The 11,706-nt window shown below is 42.7% G+C and overlaps 1 long non-coding RNA gene across 1 annotated transcript in view; it reads left to right on the top strand.

Annotated features, from left to right (window-relative positions):
• Positions 1-2,991: 2,991 nt before the first annotated feature.
• Positions 2,992-11,706, top strand: part of LOC125635965 (uncharacterized) — a 405,253-nt gene continuing 396,538 nt past the window's right edge. The window contains exon 1 of the long non-coding RNA XR_012668174.1: positions 2,992-3,244. This is a non-coding gene — a long non-coding RNA (uncharacterized LOC125635965). The remainder of the gene's footprint in view (positions 3,245-11,706) is intronic.

The raw sequence follows: 11,706 nt of genomic DNA, 5'->3' as shown, positions 1-11,706 counted from the left end.
CTAACTGCTTCATGTTACGGCTCCACTAACAAGTCTTTCAATAAGTAACCCAGCAGTAGTATCAAAACTTGCTTTTCTTGTAGAGCATGTACAATCACATGCAGAGGGGATGGCACTGGCTTCATTTTCTTGAAAGGGAGTCAAGCTTTCAAAAGTTCAGGAAATGCTTCCTTAAGACATACAGGTGCATATATTATTATTTATTGTAATTGCAATTCTACATCACTCATCATCATGTAGTAAAAGCACATGATCTGAGTTTCCCACTGATTATGGATTTTAATGGTAAAAGTTGACAAATCAAGAGTCCACAAGGAGGAGCTTAATGATTCTCTTGAAAATGTATCAGCTAGCATTTGGATACTGACTTGTCACATTTCTATTACCATTCCAGCCCCTGAGATTTTCTGTGCAGGTACATCTCTTCAGTGACCTTAGTTGCTATATATAAAACAGCTATTTTGGTTTCATCATTTAAAAATCTGAGTTAGAATTTTAAAAAACAAAATTCCTTCTTATTAGATACCTATAATTAATAAATGTTAGCAAGCAATTAGCAGAATGTAGGAAAAACATGCTTGATAGCACTGATTTGCAATGTACACCATCTATACTGATCTTTTACAAAGTTAGCATTAATTCAGAAATAAGGATTTTTGCCCTACATGGTCCATTGACATTATTGTCATGGAAACTGTCAGTCTTGTCACTACTGCTATTTCCAGAAAGCTAATCCAGGTTCAGACAATCATTGACATGTACATTCATTTTCCTTAATAAGGTGCCTATATGAGAGCTATTTCCCAACCACAGTCATTTTGATTGTGTCTTAAATTATATCAATTACAATTACAAATAATAAATATATTATCATTTGTAATTTTTGTATTTCCTTCTGGGAATTTGTAAAGGCAGAGGGAAAATATTTTGTGATTTATTTGATTCAATTAAAATTGCATTACAGATTTGGAACAATCTGCTGGAAACAGAACATCAAACTTTGTTGTGAATGGTGAATATTTTTTTCCCTAGTAGCACAAATATATAGTACTTCACACTAAGGGGTTTTGTTTATTACTACTTGAATTGTATTAGACTCTGGCTTCATACATTTTATTGCTTTAATTTTTCCCCCTACAAACCTTTATCAATGCTATCATTTCCCTTTTTGATAACTACTGCAATATTATCTCTAAATTGCCCTAGACTAGAGGTTCATAAGGAAAAAGCATGACAAAAACACAGTGCATGTTACCCACATTGTTACCAAAATGCATGCATTTTTTACATTTGTAAAACATCCTTTTCTACAATGTTCTGGGAGCATGTGCTTTATTTACTAGAAAACTGTAACTGTTGAGAAGCTATTCCTTACCATCATATATAATCTGCTACCTTTCAGAGGGTAAAATGAGCATCAGCAAGTAGCTTCCCACATATCCACTCCACCCTTGGAAAAATGCTACAGAAAAAAAGAAATGGGCATTTCACTATGTCCTGGAGCCCAGTAAACAGGCTTTATTAGACCAACTAGCTGATTAAATTTCAGCCTCCAGGGTTTACCACTAAAAATGCCACGGCTGTTAAGTGCCTCCACTGATTTCAGCTGCAGTAGCAGAACAGCCAGAACACAGGAGTTAGAGACTTGAAGTGATATGATGACTAGGAAGTCAGTGTAACTGTTGAGTTGCTGTAATAAGTTGTATTACCTAACAGAAACTAGAACTGGTCTCGACTGGATTTTCTGTTTTGGGGAAATTCCACAAGCTTTAATTTTTTTTCTGTTCCAAGATGGAAAAAAACCAAACAATTTTTGAAAACCTTTTGTTTCAGGTTGATCAAAATGGGTTTTTTTCCCCTAGTAAAATTGGAACATTTGTGCTGATTTAGACCTTTTAAAAACTTCTTAGTTTTTTTATATAAAAACCCCACAATGAATTTCGTTTTGAAAATAGAAAATCAAAATGTTCCCTTCTGAAAATGTCAAAACAGGATGTTTCAACATTATCAGAATGCTTCATCGTTTTTTTCCCCAAACATGATTTCATTGAAATAGACACATTTTGAAAATGTCTAGATTTCAATAAAAGTAGCATTTTTTCCCCCAAAATATTGCTGTGTCAAAAAAATTCTGACCAGCTCTAATGGGAACATATCATTTGGCTAAGTGCATTGTGTATTTACTGTAGCATCTGTCTTGTGCAGTGCAGCCTTTTTAAGAGTAGAGTTGTCCAATCCACAAAGATCATCTGTCAGTGAGATCAGTGCCACATCTGTGCTATACCAAAGCAAAAAGATAGACTGAGAGGGATTAAGAAAATCTGTAGACTCCAAATGAAACTGATGCCAAAAGCTGGGAATGGGCAATGGGGTTGGATCACTTGATGATTACGTGTTCTGTTCATTCCCTCTGGGGTACCTGGCATTGGCCACTGTCGGAAGACAGGATACTGGGCTAGATGGACCTTTGGTCTGACCCAGCATAGCTGTTCTTATGTTCTTAAGCCATCCTGCTACAGCTTTCTCAATATTTTCCCCAGAATGGAAGATTCGAGATTGAATGTTGATTGACAAGGTTATCCAAACATGGCTTTTTGAGTAATGGCCATATGTTTGAGGGATTTTGGTATCCCACTCTCTTCTGAGCAGCTAGTTGGCAATCTTAACCAGTAATTGATCCAATATGTTCCCGCTTTCTTTCACTAACCCTGACATGCAAGGAGACAGCTTGCAGTTCATAGGCCTAAGTTCTGTCAGTTTTTCCAGAGCCTCAGTGAGTGATACTTTCTGGAACTCATCCAGAAAGGATGGTGATATGTATTTCTCCTCTAACATGAGCATGATTTCTGCCAATTTGCATTCTAACTTTTTACAACATATGTTCCATCTAGTGCAGCTAATTTGTATCCTTCTCTGAGCTGTGAGAATGATGCATTTGGAGAAATTGATTTGATAGGCACTATACTGATGATTGGGTAGGATGTGATTGTAATGTCCTACAAAATCTTCAGTAGAATGAACCACCAGTTGGAGAACAATTCTCTATGTGTAAAGCAATGAATTCTCCAGAAGCTGATAGCACGGGGGTATTGTGATGACGTCTTCATTCAAAGATGAAAAGCTGAAGTTTCTTTGCAAGTTGAAGAAGTACGAAGAAATGTCTTGGGAATGTTAACATCCTGCTGTCCTGAAGTAATGATGAATACAGATCTTGTCCATTGGTGGGCGTGTCCCTTGAGTGAGGGTGAGTATGGAATCATCTTTTATTCAGTGACAAGATACTGGGCATGATTCTCTTTCACACATAAGCTGCTTTACATTGCATGGTAGTTTAAGGGCCCTCAAACTGGATGTTAATGTAACTTCAAGCCCCCTTTATACCCTCAGACTTTTATAAATAAGAATCTGACTCATTTTTTTTCTTTATTATTTTCCCAAATTGAGTTTATAAAGCCTGAAGATTCACAGCCTTGAAAACTGCTATTGTGCTCTTCTGAGGATTACAGAGCTGTTTTAATCTTCCCTTCCTCCTCCGTCCCCACCATTGTTTCAGAATATGCTAATAGTAAATCCAAACATCTGCCGAGTAAACAGAAAAGAAGTGGGTAATATAAAGAATCCTGACAGCACAGTCTCTTTATTTAACCAATTTACATGGTAAATTATCGCTGATATACATAAAATTGTCATAGGGATGAGTCACTTACATATTTTGTAAAAAGAAAAGGAGTACTTGTGGCACCTTAGAGACTAACCAATTTATTTAGTCTCTAAGGTGCCACAAGTACTCCTTTTCTTTTTGCGAATACAGACTAACACGGCTGTTACTCTGAAACCTTACATATTTTGTGTTCATTTAATACTTCTAATTATCTATATTAAGCTTAACATTAATGGAGCTAAGTAGACAAAATACAATGGAACAAAAAGGATGTTATAAACAGTGGATGAAATTCACATCTTCAGAAAAATCACTGAGTAAACATACTGCAGAGGTGAACTACTTGGGTGTTGAGATGACAGTCTTTTCTAGTGATAGAACAAATGGACAGCTAGTCTATGGCTTCAGGGGACACTAGTGAAAAAGGGCTGCTGGGAATATTCTGAGTGAATCCACATATCGCAATTCACAAACTCATTGGCTACATACCAACTATGTGCTCCTTTGGGGAGAGCCATCTCTGTAGCCTCACAGTCTTCCCCTCACCTTACCTACTTGCAAATAATATTAGGTACAAAGGACATTACACAACTCATACTCTCTAACTTTATTATGAAAAATCTAATAAACTTACTTTAAACCCATGTCATACTTGCTACTACCCTGCCTGAAAAGTAAACTAAATAGAAATAGAGAGACAGACAAGCGGTGTGGGATGAAATTAACAAGGATGGACATTTTATTTCTAAGAGGATTATAAGTGTAAACATACTAAATATTTGAGGTCTATGTCTTCTAGGCTCACTGCATGCCCATTATTCTTGTAGCTTCAGCTCATTCTTTTATTAAAAATCAACATTGCTCCTTAGGCAGATTTATAAAAACACAAACACTATGAGCTACTGTCTGTAATAGTAGCACTAAGAGAAGTTAAAACTCACCATCTTTTCTAAGTGTAGGAAAAATAATAAAAGAGAGAAAACGTCCTAAGCAAGTACTATAAAAATACTCCCAAGATAAGCAATACACTACAACAGAACTTCCCTAAGGACCCTTCCATAGGACCCTGATGTAGAGAGCTACATGTTGCTAGCTTTCCTTTTCAGCTTTTTAGCATTAAATACTGCTAAAGCTACATTGTATTTCTAATAATATTTCTAAGCAATTATTGTAGTTGCCATGGAGATGCTCTTCAGTCACAGGACTGAAGTGGGACTGCACCACTTGAATGGAAGAGGTGGTTCTCTGTCAGATTGGGTATGGAGAGGAGGTAGAGCATAAGAAATTCCCTCTATGAAGATAAGGTCCCCGCTCTGAAAAAATTGAGAGCTGGTGGATTACAATATTTGTAGTGCAGGCTCAGAGGCCATCTGAAGAAGTGCCAAGACACCCGAGGATAAATGACTTTATAAAAATAGCCTATATTTAAAAGGTCTACAACAAAACGATTTACATAATACAGTTTCTTAAGAAGATAAATTACCTATTGCAGAGTCTGGAGAATGGATTTCTTGGTCACAGATTAGGGTATGTTTTCACTTTACATTTCCCCACCTCCTTTTGCCCTTTTCCTTACTGAATTTCTATTTCTTTCCCACCATCTCTTTACTCATGCACATATTCAGTGCCATTAACAGAATATTCGACTTCTCCTCTTCTCTTCTTGCTCAGCTACATTTCCAGATGGGACTTCTTGTAGGATCAGGCAAACTGAATCAAGAGAGGCACACTGAAGGTTGTGCAATAATTATTTTACTTAAACACAAGCAAATATTAACCAAGCTTTACATGCAGCAGGGGAGGGTGCCTCAGGTATCCCCTGTGCCTAGCCAAAACACTAATGTCTTAACCTCACTTGTTCAATCTTCATAGTAGCCAGTAGTGTAAGTGGAAAACTGCTTGTTCTTGAGTATTAAAAGGTACAGTCCCATCAACTGAGGAGGAAAACTTGATTGTAAAGTATGGAAAGAGAGTACCACTGGGAATGCTACCATAATTCAAGCATTAAAATGGAGTTATGAGGGGAAAACTGGTTGACTTGATGTAGTGTAGCTATGGCAGGAGAGACATAGCCAGTGTACTGTATAGTTTCCCAGATCTTTCAGTGATGTAAATGTGCATTATTCTGCATATTTAATAGTTTGTTCAGTAGTCTGTATGCAGTGTAGCACGATGAATCATTGCAATCCCAGGTTAAGAGAGTCTGGTGATGAGTGGTCTCCATGTCAGCTATGCCTAAAGGCAAAGGGATAAATTATACAACCCTTGCTCACACTTTTGAATCACAGAATCATAGAATATCAGGGTTGGAAGGGACCTCAGGAGGTCATCTAGTCCAACCCCCTGCTCAAAGCAGGACCAATCCCCAACTAAATCATCCCAGCCAGGGCTTTGTCAAGCCTGATCTTAAAAACCTCAAAAGGAAGGAGATTCCACCACCTCCCTAGGTAACCCATTCCAGTGCTTCACCACCCTCCTAGTGAAAAAAAAGTTTTTCCTAATATCCAACCTAAACCTCCAACACTGCAACTTGAGACCATTACTCCTCGTTCCGTCATCTGCTACCACTGAGAACAGTCTAGATCCATCCTCTTTGGAACCCCCTTTCCGGTAGTTGAAAGCAGCTAGCAAATCCCCCCTCATTCTTCTGTTCCGCAGACTAAACAATCCCAGTTCCCTCAGCCTCTCCTCATAAGTTATGTGTTCCAGTACCCTAACATTTTTTGTTGCCCTCCACTGGACGCTTTCCAATTTTTCCACATCCTTCTTGTAGTGTGGGGCCCAAAACTGGACACAATACTCCAGATGAGGCCTCACCAATGTCGAATAGAGGGGAACAATCACGTCCCTCGATCTGCTGGCAATGCCCCTACTTATGCAGCCCAAATTGCCATTGGCCTTCTTGGCAACAAGGACACACTGTTGACTCATATCCAGCTTCTCATCCACTGTAACCCCTAGGTCCTTTTCTGCAGAACTGCTGCCTAGCCATTCGGTCCCTAGTCTGTAGCGGTGCATTGGATTCTTCCGTCCTACGTGCAGGACTCTGCACTTGTCCTTGTTGAACCTCATCAGATTTCTTTTGGCCCAATCCTCCAATTTGTCTAGGTCCCTCTGTATCCTATCCCTACCCTCCAGCGTATCTACCACTCCTCCCAGTTTATTGTCATCTGCAAACTTGCTGAGGGTGCAATCCACACCATCCTCCAGATCATTAATGAAGATATTGAACAAAACCGGCCCCAGGACCGACCCTTGGGGCACTCCGCTTGATACTGGCTGCGAACTGGACATGAAGCCATTGATCACTACCCGTTGAGCCCAATGATCTAGCCTGCTTTCTATCCACCTTATAGTCCGTTCATCCAGCCTATACTTCTTTAACTTGCTGACAAGAATACTGTGGGAGACCGTGTCAAAAGCTTTGCTAAAGTCAAGGAATAACACGGCCACTGCTTTCCCCTCATCCACAGAGCCAGTTATCTCGTCATAGAAGGCAATTAGATTAGTCAGGCATGACTTGCCCTTGGTGAATCCCTGCTGTCTGCTCCTGATCACTTCCCTCTCCTCTAAGTGCTTCAGAATTGATTCCTTGAGGACCTGCTCCATGATTTTTCCAGGGACTGAGGTGAGGCTGACTGGCCTGTAGTTCCCAGGATCCTCCTTCTTCCCTTTTTTAAAGATGGGCACTACATTAGCCTTTTTCCAGTCATCTGGGACCTCGCCTGATCGCCATGAGTTTTCAGAAATAATGGCCAATGTCTCTGCAATCACATCCGCCAACTCCTTTAGCACTCTCGGATGCAGCGCATCGGCCCCATGGATTTGTACTCATCCAGCTTTTCTAAATAGTCCCGAACCACTTCTTTCTCCACAGAGGGCTGGGCACCTCCTCCCCATGCTATGCTGCCCAGTGCACTCGTCTGGGAGCTGACCTTGTTCATGAAGACAGAGGTAAAAAAAGCATTGAGTACATTAGCTTTTTCCACATCCTTTGTCACTAGGTTGCCTCCCTCATTCAGTAAGGGGCCCACACTTTCCTTGACTTCTTCTTGTTGCTAACATACCTCAAAAAACCCTTCTTGTTATTCTTAACATCTCTTGCTAGCATCAACTCCAAGTGTTATTTGGCTTTCCTGATTTCACTCCTGCATGCCTGAGCAATATTTTTATAATCCTCCCTGGTCATTTGTCCAATCTTCCACTTCTTGTAAGCTTCTTTTTTGGGAAGCTTCTCTTGGGAGCGGTGGATGTGGAACCCCCATCCCTAGGGCAGTGCATCTCATGCCTTCCAATCAGCGGAGTCTCCTTCTGTTCCCTTCCCTCAGATGTATCATCTAGTCCACTCTCTGCATTAGTACCTGTGGAGACAACATGCAAATGGTTGCTTACCTGTATCTGCAATGGACGCTCCCATTTCTTCTTCTGGAGGTCACATGCTGCCAAATTTCTTCACCATCCTTCTGTCCCCGCTGCGCAGCCTGCTCTGAATCTTCAGAATGTTTTGTCCATAGAAGCATATCCTGATGTCTGTCCAGGAAATCTTCAGTTTCTCTTATGCACCGCAGGGTTGATACTTGTTTCTCCAGACCTTGAACCTTCTTTTCCAATATGGAGACCAGTTTGCACTTTGTACAGACAGAGTCACTTCTGTTCTGTGGAAGAAAGACAAACATGGCACATCCAGTGCAGGTCACAACAGCTGAACGCTCAACATCCATATTACTGTAACCCTTCTGCCCGTCAGAGTTGGCAGCAACAAGGGCCGGGTTCAATATCTAGGGGATCCATTCCAATAACACAATGCAAACCGGCTCGAGCCCCCACCCAGTGACCTGGGATAAATATATACCACCCCCCGCTGGGCGCCTCCAAGAGGCAATACTTCCCCTCTCGCAAGCACCTAGTCTGAGTGTAGCAAAAGCCTTTTAATAACAGAGAGAAACAATGTGGCATTATGTTTGGGAAACACCACCAACAGGATTCATAACAACCCATGAGCAAAAAAAAACCCACCCCAAGCAAATTGGGGCATGCCCTTTTCCCTTTGGTTCTTGAGTCCAGCAACCCCAAATCACCCAAAGTCCCAAAAGTCCAATGCCCCAAAAGTCTCTGTCCCTGGTCAGGGCAGCCCCAGAGTTCGAAAGTTTATCTGCGGAGCTTTACCTCCCAACCTGGGTGGAAATGGGACGGGGGTAAGAGGCACCTTACATGATCTGAAGCTGACCGCCCCATAGCTCCATAGCAGCGCTCCGCTCCGCCAGCCGCCCCACAAACTCCTTCGCTCAGCTGCGCTCCGCTCCGCCAGCCGCCCCACGAACTCCTTCGCTCAGCTGCGCTCCGCTCCGCCAGCCGCCCCACGAACTCCTTCGCTCAGCTCCACAAGCAGCTCCTGCCATCCACAAACTGCTCCACCAGCCGGCCCGCCAACCGCTCCACAATATAGCTTCAGGCTCCCCCACTACTTAACACAACACTCAGTGATTTCAGCTCTTAGGTGAATTCAGCTTGTAGTAGGGGAGCCCCAGTGCTGGTGCACTGTCAGCCCAAAATGAGCTCAGCAGCCTATAGCTAGACTTCTAATGAAATCAAAATTAGCTCTGATATTCCACAGTGGAGAGAGGAGGAAGTGCAATTAGCATGTAAGGCCCTCACCAAGGGGCCCATGCCACCAAGTGTTAATACTTGTCCCCAGCCTCTCTCCATTCACACAGTTTTGGAACCCATGACCCTTGCCTAGCGAGTGCTACTTAGTTGATGGTGAATCCCTCCATCATAACAAAAGGCCATGTACAGTTCCAAGCACAGTTCCCATAATCAGGGTAATAACAATTTATTCTTCCTGCCCCAATAACAGAGACACTGGGGATCCCACAGCAGCCAAAGTGACCATTTGGGCAGCTATGGTCTCATTCTAGGCGTGGTGGGTGTGCCTATGCAAATGAGATCAGCCCCTGAAGTTCTTTTCCACAACTTGCCACACTTCACCACCAGATGTCAGGGTGGAGCTCATCCTGACACTGCTTACATTACCTTCCTTCTACGAGCTTCCTCAGGAGTTGTAGTAACTACTCAGAGAAGCCTCCAAGATGTAAGCCTCAGTGGACTCTCCCCAAGCGAACTCCCTCTGTTAGCCTCTCTGCTGTTCGCTGCTCAGCTGGTTCGCAGCTGACTGGCTTTTTATAACAGTCAGGCTCACCTGGAACAAAGCACTCCCAATTCACACTTTTCAAACAAACAATCAAGCACACGGTCAAACTGACAAACTGTCCCCTTAAATGTTGAGCATTTAAGTAGTCTCATTGATCATCCCAAATAGTTTTGTTTTAAAACTTCAGACTTGGCAATGTTCATACTCCTGAATCATGGCTTGTAGTGTTGCTTTGCTGGAAGAATTTGGTTTAACAATGACAATGTTCCAGAGATTATGACAAAACATGCTTGAGCATATGTAGTTAGTTAATTTCTTTAACTGCAGAAAATCTACTGAGATAGGGGTGTGTGGGTGTGTGTATGTAACAGGGTCCTCCCGCTGCTCCTCTTCCTGGGACCCACTGACTGCCCCAATAAAGCTCAGAGAGGCTTCCTGTTATGCAGCACCTGTGGCTTTATTTACATCTCAGTTCTCCCACCACCAGCGTTGAGCTATTTACAAGGCTTACAGGGTTAGTTCCCTCTTTGGCTAGCAGTCAGCCCACAGCCAGGAGACTGCCCATTCTCCTAGCAACCCAGCTTCATACTGGCTCCCAGCCTTTATAACTGCTGGCTTGTCAGGCCCACAGGTGGAGCCAGTCCGCAGGCCAGGCATCATGCCTGTTACACCAGCCCCAATCTATTTCTCTTGATTGGAGCTGGCTGAGCAGGGGCTAATTAGGTGCTTTTGCAGCAGCACCCTGCTGCAGTGTGTGTGTTTTAAACAGCTTTGTCTGATAAGCACATTTGTACTTATCAGAATGTTAACCAGGGGTTGACAATGTGTCCATATATGGACACAAGAGTCCATGGTAAAAATTTTGAGGTCTGTGGGGGCGGTCACCTTGGGTGGCTCCCTGTTCTTGCTGTTGCTGGTGAAGGCACGGCCAGGCACCCGGTGGCTCTGCAGGTATGTTGCCTCCATCCCCCCTCCGTGAGCACTAACTCCACGGCTCCTAGCCCATGGGCTAGGAAGCATGGCCACTGGGAGCTGTGGGGGGTGGCAACTGCAGACGGGGCAGTACACAGAGCCACCTGACTGTGCCTCCATGTAGGAGCCAGAGGGGAGACATGCCGCTGCTTCTGGGAGCTGCTTGTGGTAAGCACTGCATGGAGCCTGCACACACAACCCCCCGCACCCCAGCCCTGATCCCCCTGCCACCCTCCGAACCCCTTGGTCCCAGCCTTGAGCACCCTCCTGCACCCCAAACCCATCATCCCCAGCCCCCTGAGCCTGTACCCCCAGCTGGATCCCTCACACCCCAACCCCCTGCTCCAGCCCAGACCCCAGCCAATGTCCGTCACTAAGTCTGGTAATTTTGTCAAGTGTCTGTCACACAGCATGGTGGTGCTGACCCCTGTTACACACTTTAATACACATTTAGAGAAGGATAAAAATATTAAGGACCCGATTCTCCTCTTGCACTGGTTTTACACTACTTTAATTCTGTTGACTGCACTTGAGGTATTCCTGATTTACACTGGTGTAAATGAAATTAGAATATTTTGTCTTTACTTCGTTTCCTTTGTTTGTTAACATCTCAGACTTTATACTTAATTAACATACTTGTATTTTGCACATATTTACTTTTCTTCTACACTTCAAACAATTGTGATAATCTCTGATGAAAGAATGTGAGCCTGTATTTTAAAGCTGGGCAACTAGGGTCCTAAATGATTGCCAGGGATTTCATTATGCTATTTTTTCTGATTGTTGTTTCTGATTTTTTAAGAAATTCTTTCATTAACCTCCTCAAATAATCTCTACAGTATGGCCTCCTACTTGTGATCATAGAAACAATAAAACACAGACTGTCCTGTGGATAAACCCATTTTAGGTGATTTGTATAATA

Source organism: Caretta caretta, chromosome 4 (genome assembly GCF_965140235.1).
Source record: "Caretta caretta isolate rCarCar2 chromosome 4, rCarCar1.hap1, whole genome shotgun sequence".
NCBI lineage: Eukaryota > Metazoa > Chordata > Testudines > Cheloniidae > Caretta > Caretta caretta.
The sequence above is the reverse complement of the archived record's forward strand: the minus strand, read 5'-3'. Positions and strand labels throughout refer to the sequence as shown.